The following is a 14,011-nucleotide window of genomic DNA, read 5'->3' on the forward strand; positions in this document are numbered from 1 at the left end:
CCGTTAATGCGGCAGGTAAATAATCAACTAACAGTGCATATTATGTTAGCGCGAGTTTGTGGTCAAAGGCTTGCATCTATTTGCCACACAACAGATGCCCCCGATTTTTGGTAAGTGAATGTGTTTAATTGTAGGCAGGGACATTACTGGATATTCTTGCTACAATTGTTACAGAATAATTTATGTTATACTTTGTTATTGCTACAGAAGAATATTTATTTTATTATTTTACATTTACAATTTCTTTTCCTGGGGACTCTGTGACACTCCATTGAAGAGCCGTAGGCTGTGGATCTCTTTGTAAGGCCATGTTACTCCTAAATTTCTATCTTGTTCAAAGAGAAGATATAAAACAAAGTTCTAAGCTAATCGACCTTAGTGTTCTCCTTTTTTAAAAAGAATCGATAAGAGAATCGATAAAGAACCGAATCGTTAAACAGAATCGAAAATGGAATCGGAATCGTGAAAATCGTATCCATACCCATCCCTACCATGGAACAAACTATGTCTATTCATCATGATTGTTTAGTCAGGATATATTTTGCTGATGTATTTGATGAACCTGTACAGCAATGCTTATATTCAGGGCTGACGTTGAGGTTTCTTTTCATTGGGCACGAGCGTTGCTGAGACCAGACACACCCACTCCCACACTGGGAGTGGGTGTGTCCAGACCAGAGATGGGCAGTAACGCGCAACTTGTAACGTTACTTGTAACTTGTAACGCGTTACAAGTAACGCGTTACTGTAATCCAATTACTTTTTTCAAGTAACGAGTAAAGTAAGGGATTACTATTGCAAAAACGGTAATTAGATTACTGTTACTTTCCCGTAGGAACGCTGCGTTACTGTGTTACTAAAACCGTGATTTTTTTGCGAGAATGTCTCATGACAGTGACCTAAGCAAGTGCGATGTTCGTTACAACAGCTGTGTGCAGTCAACAATGGATAATATATCCAGTGCAGGAGAGAGTATGAGCATGCAGCGTTTAGAGCGTGGAAGTACTGACCTTACTTTAAGTTTGACTCCATAAAAAGTGACAAAAACATTAGTTACTTGCATCTATTTGAAAGAGTGAGTGTAAACACAAATATATATATATATACAAACAGACAAACAGAAGAAGACGGCCGTAGTGATCGATGTAGCGGTTCCGAATGACAGCAATATCAGGAAGAAGGAACACGAGAAGCTGGAGAAATACCAAGGGCTCAGAGAAGAGCTCGAGAGGATGTGGAGGGTGAAGGTAATGGTGGTCCCCGTGGTAATCGGAGCACTAGGTGCGGTGACTCCCAAGCTAGGCGAGTGGCTCCAGCAGATCCCGGGAACAACATCGGAGATCTCTGTCCAGAAGAGCGCAGTCCTGGGAACAGCTAAGATACTGCGCAGGACCCTCAAGCTCCCAGGCCTCTGGTAGAGGACCCGAGCTTGAAGGATAAACCGCCCGCAGGGGCGTGCTGGGTGTTTATATATATATATATATATATATATATATATATATATATATATATATATACAGTGGGGCAAAAAAGTATTTAGTCAGCCACCGATTGTGCAAGTTCCCCCACTTAAAATGATGACAGAGGTCAGTAATTTGCACCAGAGGTACACTTCAACTGTGAGAGACAGAATGTGAAAAAAAAATCCATGAATCCACATGGTAGGATTTGTAAAGAATTTATTCGTAAATTAGGGTGGAAAATAAGTATTTGGTCACCTCAAACAAGGAAAATCTCTGGCTCTCACAGACCTGTAACGTCTTCTGTAAGAAGCTTTTCTGTCCCCCACTCGTTACCTGTATGAATGGCACCTGTTTGAACTCATCATCTGTATAAAAGACACCTGTCCACAGCCTCAAACAGTCAGACTCCAAACTCCGCCATGGCCAAGACCAAAGAGCTTTCGAAGGACACCAGGAAAAGTATTGTAGACCTGCACCAGACTGGGAAGAGTGAATCTACAATAGGCAAGCAGCTTGGTGTGAAAAAATCAACTGTGGGAGCAATCATCAGAAAATGGAAGACATACAAGACCACTGATAATCTCCCTCGATCTGGGGCTCCACGCAAGATCTCATCCCGTGGGGTCAAAATGATCATGAGAACGGTGAGCAAAGATCCCAGAACCACACGGGGGGACCTGGTGAATGACCTGCAGAGAGCTGGGACCAAAGTAACAAAGGTCACCATCAGTAACACACTACAACGGCAGGGAATCAAATCCCGCAGTGCCAGACGTGTTCCGCTGCTGAAGCCAGTGCATGTCCAGGCCCGTCTGAAGTTTGCCAGAGAGCACATGGATGATACAGCAGAGGATTGGGAGAATGTCATGTGGTCAGATGAAACCAAAGTAGAACTTTTTGGTATAAACTCAACTCGTCGTGTTTGGAGGAAGAAGAATACTGAGTTGCATCCCAAGAACACCATACCTACTGTGAAGCATGGCGGTGGAAACATCATGCTATGGGGCTGTTTTTCTGCCAAGGGGACAGGACGACTGATCCGTGTTAAGGACAGAATGAATGGGGCCATGTATCGTGAGATTTTGAGCCAAAACCTCCTTCCATCAGTGAGAACTTTGAAGATGAAACGAGGCTGGGTCTTCCAACATGACAATGATCCAAAACACACCGCCCGGGCAACAAAGGAGTGGCTCCGTAAGAAGCATTTGAAAGTCCTGGAGTGGCCTAGCCAGTCTCCAGACCTCAACCCCATAGAAAATCTGTGGCGGGAGTTGAAAGTCCGTGTTGCTCGGCGACAGCCCCAAAACATCACTGCTCTCGAGAAGATCTGCATGGAGGAATGGGCCAAAATACCAGCTACTGTGTGTGCAAACCTGGTAAAGACCTATAGTAAACGTTTGACCTCTGTTATTGCCAACAAAGGTTATGTTACAAAGTATTGAGTTGTATTTTTGTTATTGACCAAATACTTATTTTCCACCCTGATTTACGAATAAATTCTTTACAAATCCTACCATGTGGATTCATGGATTTTTTTTTCACATTCTGTCTCTCACAGTTGAAGTGTACCTCTGGTGCAAATTACTGACCTCTGTCATCATTTTAGGTGGGGGAACTTGCACAATCGGTGGCTGACTAAATACTTTTTTGCCCCACTGTATATAGATAGATAGATAGATAGATAGATAGATAGATAGATAGATAGATAGATATTTATTTTATGTGCTGGAATGTGCAGAAAATAGGTTTAAATATTAAACAAATATAATATAATTAAATTTTTGCTTGATGCATAAAGTTAAACGATTAAAACTAATAAAACAAGTTTTAAAAAGAGACTTTTCCATTTGATTACATTTTGTATGATGAATTATGCAGAAAAAGTAGAATTGTGCTGAAAGATCTATCGCTTTATCACCTATTCAGATTGTAAATCGTGTTTTTAAAAAGTAACTAAGTAACTAAGTAATTAATTACTTTTGAAAATAAGTAATCAGTAAGGTAACGGGATTACTTTTTTGGGGAAGTACTCAGTAATTAGTTACTGATTACTCTTTTCAAGTAACTTGACCAACACTGGTTCAGACTGGTGTCATTTCCATGTAAACAATGCAGTTTTGTCACTATGTCACTAGCATGTCGATTATGCACAAGGTGCTGTCTGGTGTTGGAGTGAGATGCATCAGGAAATGGTTTTCGTGAGACGAGGCTTTAACTGAATCATATTCTTTTGATAGCCAGTGAACTGTAAATCTAAAAAAATGTTTTGAGGTGGTAAAACTAATTTAAGGAGGGAATGGTTATCACAATATGGGAGATGATGAACAGCCAATGGTAAGTGTTAGTTTAAATGTGAGTCTTAAGGCCGTTACACATCAAGCGCATTGCAAAAAAAGCAAACCCGAAATTCCGAATTTTTTGGATCCGAACTTGTTGTGGTTTTGTGGAAAAGCTTTCCTCAAAAAACAGACCTTGAAAAAAATAAAAAACTGTATCAAGCGATGGTCGTGATGTTTCTAAGCAGCAAAAGGAAGGAACACATTCTGGGTCCATCCAACTCTCAAGAGAAGGCAGCAGCAGGGAGAACTTCATAGTTTGATCCAGGAGTTGAAGCTATATCATGGCCGCATTCATACATTTTTCAGGTGCCAGTGGGGCAGTTTCAGCTCTTGTTGGCAGAGTTGGGAACACATCTGATGAGGGAAATCATTTCAGAGGGCCGATTGACCCGGAGCAGCGCCTAGCTATGAGGTAAAACAGTATTATTTTAGTATTTCCTCATCACTGTATAGTCACTACTTGTGCCCGTTTTGAGCTACGAGTGGTCTGATTGGTCATATCTGTTTCAGATAAGAAAAATCTGAAGAATTCAAGCTTGGTTTGGAAGAATAAACGCTGCGAATTCATTCATTGAAATTACATGATCTGTGAATGAGTGCATTAAGAATAGGTGAGTCCAAAAAGAGTTTTATTTGCATGGTGTGTCAAGTCTTTAAAGCTTATATTGTTCAGTCCGAAGCTAGCAAGCTTCATGAAAGGAGTTTCGTAGAGAAGACAAAAAAAAGGATAACGTCAACAGTTTGCTAGCATGATAGTTAGCTAGCTGTTAGTCCTTAAAACACAGTAGCAACCATGTCTGAGTAGTGCTATATGACCATATTTATTTCACTGATGGAGTATTTGATTTGATCTTAAATGAGAGCAAACCTCCAAAGAGTGACTCTGTTGAACTACAAACACTTGTAAGGCTGTATTCTTGCTAGCTTTGATTTCCCGATTAAGCATCTATCTGTTCCAGCCTTCAGCCCTCTTTTTTATGCAGCTTTTTGCAAACAGAAGAAACAATAAGTAGTTTTATGAAGAGAAATGATACTGGTAGATACTGGTTTGATACTGGTTTAGATACTGGTTTAGATAACTGCTAGCAGTTATCTAAACACTTACATCGCACCCAACCGGCCACGGTTGGTAGCTACCACGTTCCTTAGCCTGGTTCTCCTGGATGTTTTTCCTATTAAAAATGATTTTTTTTTTCCTTCTCACTGTCGCCACGTGATCGTGTGATTGCTGGGATTTATTTCTAATATTGTAGCGTCCCTCGCTTACAATATAAAGCATGCTGAGGTTACTGTGAATTAGTGAATCAGTGCTATATAGAAAAATGAGGTCAAATTTTTAATTATTATTATTATGATATTTCAAGTTGTGCTGTTGTTTGTTGAATCTTAAGTCTACTGTTCAAATTTCTTTCAATGCAAAGCTAAGGAGAGTGGAGTTTCAGACGGTATAAACCGTCGCTCGTAGCTTCATCCTACATCTTTATAATGTAAAAGACTGACTCTAGCACTTCCGACACACCTGTTTGCAATCTAGAGTAAATTGCTACTAGAGCAAGCCTTATTGACAGTCCCATCTTTAGCCATGAATAGATGTTAACATTTCCTTATGACATCATTTCCATTCAAAATGACTGTTTTCACTTCAGCTTCTTAGACATAACAATAAAAATAACACATAAAAGGAGTTGAATTCTCTCCTGCCTGTGAAGTGTAGTGGCCTAAATGGAAGTTTTGATTTTGTGGTCTCAGTTCTGGGAAAAAAGTTACAGAGGATATATTGTGAAATTCAGAACAAAGGGCCCTGGCAAGATAAATGAATAATGCATAGTCAGACTACATCAGTGCACACAAGAAAAAACAGACCATTAAGCATGGCTAAGCTATTTTTAGCCCCAATAATTAGCTACCATGATAGTAATAATTAGTATAATTATGAAGAGGCTGCAAATAATATCAATGACGTTCATAAATTGTGGATGGTTTATGTTCATATTTGGTTTTTATTATTCTTACAGGTATGCTTGTATGTGTAAAAATTGATGACGATAATAATAAAAAATGTGGAATTGGGGTCTCACATTGTTTTTCACCGCAGCTCGGCTTGCTCTGTAAAAGCATGTGCAGGTGTGGCGTGAAGAATGTGTGAGGTCTGCACATTTTTACTGCATGTTCTTCCCTTTTTTAAAGGAAAAATTCCAGAAGTGGGACAAAGTGTATGTATGGTTTTTGTGCTTGCACTTGGCTTCTGCATTTATCCTTGTTGCCGTTCATCCTCACCTTCTGTCATGGTTTTGTCTGTTATGTCCATACACTTTACATACAGCATTAAAGCTCTCGCACAATCTATCCAAGCTCTTTTTAATTATTATTATTATAGAGTGAATGATTTTATGATTCGGCAGGCTGAAACTTGCTTCATGAGTAAATGCGTAGTATTTAAATAAAGTTCAATTGCTGCTAATAAACAGCTTACAGAGGTCATAGTTGAACCAATAACAAACAAGAAACAAGATTCTCTCTTGTGAGGCAGGAAAACTCTGACCTTCGTTGTACTGCCGTTTCGCCTTATTACTGTTGCTCCTGCATATTTGAAGGCACACGGAAACTCCAGCACAGCTCACGGTGTTTACGTGTGCCTTTACCACCCACGCACCGTATTGTTCTTCTGGAGCTAGATAGAGTTGAATAACAGTGCTATGGGTTAAAGCAGCTGCCTGGTCAACAGGAGTCAGGTTGACATTGGCTTCCTGTCACGTGTGGACTACAGAAAGCGAGCAGCAGGCAGCATTTCCCTCCTCTTGGTGTCACGGAGTCAAAGGCTTGACCGTTATCAAGCTAATTTTAAACACTGAGAGATATATTTGTACAACTTTAGAACCAATTTAAATTTAAACACGCCCTTGCTAAAATTTAAAATACTACAGAAAGGTAATCCAGGAAAAAAGGACTTAAACTATACACATAAACCTAAATAAACACAGGTCTAATGTTTAGCTTTTGTCTATAACTTGAAAAGTTCCCAAGGACACTTACAGACTAATTGTGCAAATATCTGAAAGTTGAATCTTGCTCAGTGCTGCATGGATGACATTAAAACGCTGCTCTCAAAAAGAGTCACTGAATTTCCAACCACAAACAAAAAAGCCGTGCACTGTTTACAAATGAATAGGGCAAACCTCTCAGCATAAAAGCACTGAACCTCAAGCTTAACAGCTACAGGGTTTTTCTAGGCCACGCGCTTTCGTTTGTTTACAGGAGCACTCAGGTTCAGTGAGGCAACTGTCTGAAAAGATCGTCTATCTAACATCAAAGTGGAAGTGTGTGATTTAATGGCATACTTGACACCACTTTGCATAATTGTAATCAGATTCAAGTTTGTGTGTACAACAGACGTATGAGATGAGTGCACTGAGGTCCCTTAGTTAAGACAAGGACTGCCCTGATCTATTCTATGTTCCTTTACAGTGAATATTTCGCTCCTTTTAATATGTGTATTACCTTTAATGCCGGGCAGTCAGTAGACTTTAAATATACCTGCACAAGGGGAAACAGGGCACCTTTCTGGAGTCAGTTCGTAATTCTCATGGGAGTGGAGATCCTTGAAATAGAGTAAATTCTCACCTCTTTTAACCAAGAAAAAAATAACATCATCAGTGTACACAACCTCTTAACCGGAAGTTCACGAGGCTTAATAGTTAAATATCCCTCTTTGTCTTTCATTTATTACCTGGGGTTCTAGCAAAATGTAGAACCCAATGTAATGTCCTTCTGTGCCATAGACAATCTTTGTGAAACTTAAAGAGCCCCCTAGTGTCAATGTAAGGAACATGTTTAGCAAATTGTTTAAAGGACAAAATATTTACATAGTTGGAAAGAATATATCCATTTTTTTTACTTGCTCCTCCATAAACCACTGATTTTTGCACAAATATAATTCATTATTCTTCATTCACTTAAAAAAGTGTTTGAAGACCTCGGTACTCTGACTGCATCTCTTTCTGCAGAGCTCAAAGCTAAAACATATTTGTTCAAATATACAAATTGATGCAATTCAATTCATTCATTTTTTTTAAATAAAAAAAAACCACCTGCCAAATTTCTCGAAGTATTTAATAGCTTCTGATATGCTGTACATACAGAAATGTTTAGTTATGTGCAGTTCTAATGTAACATATGCAAAGTATATTAAAATGCACAACGCGGTTTGTGTAGTGTATTTTAATATATTACTGCTCAAGTCCATTTTTGAAGTCTGTGTACAGCTGGATAAATGAAAAAGACTTTGTTCTGTGTCGATCCTGCATCTGGACCTGAATTGGAAAAAGAAGGAATTTTTTCCAAAGATCGGGTGCAATTTACAAATGAATTTCCTTCATGCTCGACTGCTTCATAAAAGCATTTGTCCTGACTCAGATTGAACACAGTTGAATGATTCTATCCATATTCCCGACTTCTTTACAAGACAATGTTTTTCATTTTCTCAAACAGAGAAGTCTAAAATTTCCATGTTCTCAGGTGCAACAAGTGTTACTGATTGGCCCTTTTTTTTCTCCTGCCACCAACCTCTTGTTAGGTTAGCGACTGGAACAAAATGACACTGGAAGAGCTTGTGCTCGTTCGAGGATAAAGGGGGTCCTATTGAGGTGACAAAGCTGTGTTATACAAAATATACGATCAGCGTGGTTTTTGTTTTATGTTTCCGAACTGGATTCAAATACACGTAATTGCTGAAAAAATCAGCAAGATAAACTGCCTACTGGTAATTCTACTGGTAATGGTAATTCTTTGTGCTAGATTTAAACTATCTGGGGAAATCTGCATTAAATTTCACATTTTTGGAACTTTAATAAATAAGAAAAGAAACACACACACACGACCTCACGCACCTGCCATTCGCACTTCCAAAATTACTGCATGTTATGATGTTAAAAACTGCATTGATACATCCTGGCATGATGTGTTCTAACCTTTGGTGCAATTGATTTATGCAAAGCTAAAGGTGAAGCCATTAGTTTCTGGTATGAGATCCCTCTGTGAGGCCGATTCTGAATTTATAAAATTTCAAGAAGCTCTGATAATTTAATTTGGAGTGCCCTTTTATAGGTTAGGTCACCTGCAGCGTGCCTTGCAAATTGAATAAAGAACAGTAATAGAAAACAGGATGTCAGGTGGGCTCCCTGCTTATAAAATCATTAACAACAGTATGTCTTTTCTCATAAAGGAGCCCATTTATTTTGAGGAGGGAATGTTATGAAAGTGTAGGGAGCAACTCAATTTATTTTTCATTAGGAATTAACTCAGGAGAATCACTGAGAGGGTTAATAGCTGTATGTGTACATAACCAGTATGAACTAATAGGTTTGAGGACAGCCTCTTCGAAAGTCTGTTGCACAGTTTTAAAGTATTGCTCTCATGCAGTGTGCATTTTTAGTGGGTTTGTGTAAATACATGTAGATTTAATGACGCTTAGTGAGTGCATATTAATAAATAATAATAATAAATTTATAATGCCTTAATTATTAACATGTTGCAGTTTTACTTTCACAAGTAAAACAGAAGTTGAGGTCTTTGGTAATGTGACTTATTTGCTATTGAGAAGATTTAGTCATTGTGTTATTTTAAAAGATTAAGAAAGGAGCTACAGATGGCGAGTGCTTTGCTACAACGCCTTTACTGTCTCCTTTATGTATCTTTCATTATTATGAAGTGAAGTGTTTACAAGACTAAATCACATCTCAGCCACAGACTTTGTTTTTGTTTTTTGAGGAAAAATTCAAACACACGAGATTTCGCCAGCCGCCTCCACCCAGAGTGAGCTGGGAAAGACTCCAAACCGAAGCTCACATTTCATAGGTCAAAGGTAAACCTTGCTGGGACCTCATGTAAAAAACATAGACTGTATTAAAAGACAAACATGAAGCATGATTTCCAAAAAAAAAGTTTAAAGGTTTCATCCTTTTATTACTGTCGCCTCTAAATGTTTTCTGTTGTGTTTTGTGTGATTTTGCAGTGCTTTTCTATTTGCTGGTGTATCCTTATGATGCATTACTTTTGACCTCTCAAGGCCAAAGTTTCAAAACTACTCTGCTAGTGGTTAGTGAATGTTTGAGGACAAGACAAGTTTTCCATGCAAACTTTGGCTGACCGTGCCAAAGCAACTGCAAGTTGCAGCTGATTTCAGCTGACCCCCAGTTGTTTCTGGCCTTTAGGCGTGTATGACTGAGACCATGATCAAAATTAGTGAACGGCCACTAGTTCAGCTCTTGTTATATTACCTCCACAAAAGTTCCACACAGGCATCAAAATGTTAAACCACAAATGTTTAGGATGCACAAAAGGCATTTGTTTGTATTCTGATTGTCAGAGTTATTTTATAATGTTCAGTATTTTCCCTCGGAAGAAGAATTCTGCACAAAGATTGTCTCGGTCCATTTACTACAAACACTGAACTTCTTGCATGCTCTCCAGATAAAACTGATCTGAAACAAAAATACATTTTTGTCCCAGATTGCTTTTCGAGAAAGTTGCATTGATGCTACTGTGGTCATATAGAGAGACAATAGAAGCTTCCTGATTTACTGAAATGTATACATTGTATCACTAAGTGCCTCTCTCACTATAGAGCACTATGAACCTTTGCTTGCTTCTTTCAGAAAAGGAATCCCTGCTAGTCAAGGAAGTAGAGCTATCACGACATCCTCACACACACCACCTTCAAGCAGGCACTGTCAAAATTATTACCCTTAAATGTTGAAGCATCTTCAAACGTAACCCATATCTAAATGATGTCCGCTCTCTGCCTCCCCCAGTGAGATGTTCCAATTTGAGAGACAAACTGGTTCATTCTGACACCTAAATCTCCTGCAGGGTATTTTTGTCATGGCCACTGTGCACAATATTTCTAAGCCACGTATTTTTCACATCTATGCACTGGCAAAAAATAGTCCTTAGAATCTGTCATTAACTGCAGTTACACACTATAAGTTAAAATGCTTAGTCTGGTTCATGTCAAACAAATAAAAAGAACTTTAAAGATTTGCATATCTGCACATCCAACTCCAGTACATACACAAACATGCATTACGCTATATTAGACATTTGTGTGATATTTTGTTGCAATTAGCCTGCACGACCTCATGCACAGGCTTATTATAAGCAGACACAAGCCTCATTAAAGTGGTGAGGAACTGGAAAAACACAAAGTATTTTCTTCTTCTGGAGGTGGTGACATCGTCAACCCAGCGCGCTGCGGACAGTCGCTACGGTCCCCACACTTTAAACACAGTCGAGGCATAAATGAAGAGCTGAGTTTGTCATGTTTCCCCTAATTTGTCACACATGACTAATGTTTATACTCTACCTTTATCTTTGTAATTTTAAGAGAGGCACGTGTTTCCTCGTTACTCATTTGGCGGGTTAGAAAAACGTCCCTTTGCCCATACCCACACCACAAAAATGGCATAAATCCCAGAATATGTTCAAATGTAATTATTTATGTTACTGAAAGAGATTTAATTTCCTGACTTAAAACCTCTTCAGTTTTTACAATTTAAAGACAGAAACTTAAAGGAAGGACTGTGGCCAAAACAACATCTCTGATGGACAGCGTCTCCCACCCCATGCATGTAAATGTTGCTGAACTGCAGACAGACTGCTGCATCCTAGATGTACGAAGGAGCGTCTCTGCAGGTCCTTCCTCCCTGCAGCTGTCAGACTGTACAATCAGAACTGCTCCCAACAAACATAGATGTTTACATCAATGCTGTAACTGCAATAAGTTAATTAACCGATTCACATTACAACCTGGTTTGCCTCTCATCTGTAGTTATTTTTATTTAATTTAATAACTGTACAGTATTCTGTATATAGTAACCACTGTCCTTAATGTAAATATGTAAGAAAAAATGTGTATGTTTCTGTTCTGTGTCCTGTGTACTGTTTGTTTGTGTATGTGTCTTTTTGGCTGCTGTTACAACCAAATTTCCCCTTGAGGGACAATTAAAGGATTATTCTATTCTATTCTATTCTATTCTATTCTATTCTATTCTATAGAAACTGAGAATGTTTGTATGCCTGAAACAGAAGAAATATGATAATAAAAAATTACAAAATAAAGCTGTTTTGGTTTAGTAACTTATTTTAAGAAGGACTTGTAGAAAAATATTTACTTCAAATTAGGTCTATTAGAACTAGACATCTAATAAAAAACACCTCAGCTCTGTTTATCATGTAATTTTCATTTATTCATAAAATAAATAAACAAAAACACTAGGTCAGCCAGTTATCTCTGTCTAAGTTGCCTTATTAAATGTTGAGTTATCGGAACAAAAAATGTTAAAAATTTTAAAAAAAGGAACGAGTAAGAGACAAAAATAGAGTGCACCCCCTACCCTGGACTCATGCTGATGGCTTTTGTTTGGGTCATATCAGAATAATGCGGCAAGCAGGTCAAATCCTTTCCATCCTGAACGGACTTCAACAGAGCTCCTGGTGTTCTCAGCATGACTCAGTCCATGTACAGCAGGAGGTAGAAAACCCTGCCTAATCCCTTCAGTGCTTTTACAAATATCTGTATTTCCCCACTTAGGAGTTCTGAAGATTACTGCCACAGTCTGTGTATCTGTGGACAATGAGTGATTATTGTACCCACATGGTGTTTTTTTATTTGGCCCAGCAATCTATTTTATGGTTCAGGCAGCAATTCTGTCATGGATCCTGGGAATACAGTACAGGATGTGTTATAACCTCTACGAGACGTGTGAAGTTTTCCATTTTTGGTTGTTTTCTGTGTCCATTGTTTAACCTGTTCTTTAACCTGTACACTTATCATTTTAAATGGAAAACTTTATGTTTGTTTGTTGAACTAAGAGTTCAGAAATGAGGTTTTTAAATTTTTTGAACCTGCAAAATGTTTAGATTATAAGAATATGGTTTATCGGACAACTCAAATATAGTGTGATAAAATCTTAATGATGTGGGTAAACAAACAATTGAAAATTAAAATAAAAACAAAATCATTTTCAGACAATTATCAAAAAGCAGTGCAAGGAGCCAGAACAGATGTGTGCTGGGTGAGCTAATATCAGTTGCACTGCAACTAATACCAGTTACACCGCAACTGATATTAGTTGCAGTGCAACTAATATCATCAAAAACAAATTTTATTAATTTTAAGAAAATAATGCAAAAAATTTTGCCTGCATAGGTTGATAAAATGTGACAATTTATTGCTTTACTTTTTTTATTATCATAAAATAAAATAAAAAGAAATAAAATAACAGGTTCATGTGTCGTGTTTTATCCATTGAATTACTGTATAGTACAAAACTAAAATGTGCGTCTTTTTCCTGTTTAACGTCATTTTTTAAATTAAGCTTGAACAATGAAATAATTACCAGAAATTTCTTTCTTTTTAACCGGCCTGTTTATTGAACCGTCTGACAAAAAGAAATTAAATATCATTCAATCATTAAATTTGTATTATTTTTCCTGCGTTCAGGATTTTTTTGTGATGTATTGTCTTAACAAATAATTGGGGAAATTAATATTTACATATTTAATATTTAGTTTGATGATGTGGAGGTCCAAAAAACACAAAAACACATGCACCAAATATGACACACTTGTGTTACAGGGTTAAGTAAACAGTAATAACGGCCAATTAAGCGAGGTATTAAAATAACATTTTATTGATAGTATTTTGAATTAAATATCATAAATAACTATCAGTTGGTAATGTGACTACTGCCTGTAGTATTATTGCTAAAATGAGAGTAATGATAATTGTTAATGTTTTTACCCGACTCTGTGATGTGCTGTCAGTCATTTATTTACTGACTCTTATTAGTAACGGGCTCATGCATACTCACCGTGATTTCCCCAGCCTCTGCTGATGTAGAGAAAAAAAAAGGTTTTATACACTGTCATCTGCATAGATCGTGATATTGAGTGCAACACTATTCTTTTATGTATGTCTTCATTAGTGTAATCTGCAGTGTAAGATGTGATTATAATATAAGCTTGAACAGCGAGTACACTCATATGGGTTATTCATGCATGTTGTGTATTAATTAACAAGGAGCCTCTCTGGTGCGTTTCTTTTCAGGCCGGTTGTTTGAAGTGTTTCTTTACCAGCAGAGGATGCTCATGGCATTGGAGCCAACTCTGAGGAAGAGCCTCTCTTCCTTTTTCCCTGGAAGTTCACCCACC

Source organism: Astatotilapia calliptera, chromosome 15 (genome assembly GCF_900246225.1).
Source record: "Astatotilapia calliptera chromosome 15, fAstCal1.2, whole genome shotgun sequence".
NCBI classification, from domain to species: domain Eukaryota; kingdom Metazoa; phylum Chordata; class Actinopteri; order Cichliformes; family Cichlidae; genus Astatotilapia; species Astatotilapia calliptera.